Here is a 2,017-nt window from a genome sequence, read left to right on the forward strand (position 1 = left end):
GGCAGCTTAGACAAGCAACAAAACTACAAGAACGTGAGATACAGAAGAACACTCAAAACAAGAATTCAAAAAGAGAACTTACATTGTATTGGTTGATCCTTGGGCTGATGACTACTTGTGCATATGTGCAAAATTTCAAAAGGACGGTCTACTATGCTCTCACATCCTGAAAGTCATGATAAAGAATGACATTCAAAAAATACTAGAAAAGTACATAATCAAAATATGGAGAAAAAAAGAGAACAAGGTAACCTGTTGGAAGCCAATAAACACCGAACCAGACACTGCAATATTGAGACTCAATATACTATCAAGGATGGGTGCGGAAATTGCATCGCAAGGAGTAAAAACTTCCAAAAAGTACAACTACCTCCTCAAAGGTTTTGAAAAAATGAAAAAAGGTATGGAGGCTATTGATGCAAAAGAGAAAGTGGAAACTCCTTCAAACATCATGATAGAAGAAAGAGGCAGCATACAAGTAAATGGTCAGCAAGTAGACCCAAGATCGATAATAGAGCTCAAAGGTCCAGAAGTAGCTAACACAAAAAGGGAAACCCCCAACATCCAACAAAAGACTGGTGCCAATTGTTGAGCAATTCAAGCAAAAGAAAAAAAAATGATTGCAGCCACTGTCATAGATCAAACCACAACATATCTACATGTCAATTCAAGCACCTGCAATTCGATTTTGGTGAAAAGAAGAAAGCACCAACAAGCAGTACGAAGGATAAAGGACAAAAAGAAGGTACGCATTATAAAATACATAGAACCATATAATCACAAACTAGATATTTTAATAACATAATTTTAGTGCAGTTTTAATGAACATTGATTGCAGGAAAGAAAGCACACAAATAATAGGAGCCAGAAACACAAAAAAAAAAGGAGAGAATTACTAGATGGATGCTGTGACAAAAGAAGATATCATTCAAAAAAATGTAACAATTGTCTGAATTCACAAACTAGATATTTTAATAACATAATCTTAGTGCAGTTTTAATGAACATTGATTGCAGGAAAGAAAGCACACAAATAATAGGAGCCAGAAACACAAAAAAAGGAGAGAATTACTAGATGGATGCTGTGACAAAAGAAGATATCATTCAAAAAAATGTAACAATTGTCTGAATTGCTTTATTGCTGAGACAATGTAAAAGTTTATGAACTATAATTCTGCTTCCACTTGTCTATATTATCTAAGCTATGCGATTTTTCAGCCATCATCCACATGTGCCAAAAAAAGAGAAACACTCAGAAAATACTCCCAAAACTATGTGTAGTAGTTCTTGACTACACTTGTATCAGCGGTGTTGTGCTCACTAAATAGTAAATCAGTGACAATTTGAACTCTAATGTTGCTGATGTCATCTTGTGAAAACTCATCCAACATCTTCACTCCGAACCTCCATAGCTCCATGAACTTGATAACAAACACACCCAATCAACTCTATAACACACACAAAAAAGCCTATCAACACAACAAAACAATCATCTACAGAAATTGAAAAAAATAAATATAATATGGATTTTAAAGCAGAACACTTACATATTGTTTTGTTTTGGAACAAAAGGATAAGTAATCTTAAACTTGTGAAAAGGCATCTCAGCACGAACAAATTCATGCCACACATGTCTGAACCTTGGTATCTTTCCTCACATGTAAAAGAAAATAATATCATAAAGTGAAATATTGATAGGGAAAATAAAAAAATTCACACAAACACACACACACATGGGCAGAGAGAGAGAGAGAGAGAGCGGTAGAGAAAAAAAAACTTGCAAAGCAAAAGTGAATATTACCAGCTTCTAATGAGCAAATATTTGATATTCATCATCCTTGGAGAAATGAGAGTCTAGAAACAGAAATAACTTGTTATGCAAATCGACAACAAATAGGAACCAATGATCATCATGGCAGATTGGGAAGAAGAGCTAGAACAGAGAGACATATAAACCAGAACACATGTTTGTACAAAAAATGAATGATAAAATTACTGCAAAAAATGGTGGAAATTTA

At 34.1% G+C, this 2,017-nt stretch overlaps 1 long non-coding RNA gene across 1 annotated transcript; it reads right to left on the minus strand.

The window, feature by feature from the left end:
• Window positions 1–1,174: 1,174 nt before the first annotated feature.
• On the minus strand, window positions 1,175–2,017 carry LOC133911110 (uncharacterized). Its single transcript, XR_009908598.1, has 3 exons — window positions 1,801–2,017; window positions 1,547–1,647; window positions 1,175–1,447 (listed from the first exon to the last, which is right to left on the minus strand). It is a non-coding gene; the product is annotated as an uncharacterized LOC133911110 (long non-coding RNA).

Source organism: Phragmites australis, chromosome 3 (genome assembly GCF_958298935.1).
Source record: "Phragmites australis chromosome 3, lpPhrAust1.1, whole genome shotgun sequence".
Taxonomy (NCBI): domain Eukaryota; kingdom Viridiplantae; phylum Streptophyta; class Magnoliopsida; order Poales; family Poaceae; genus Phragmites; species Phragmites australis.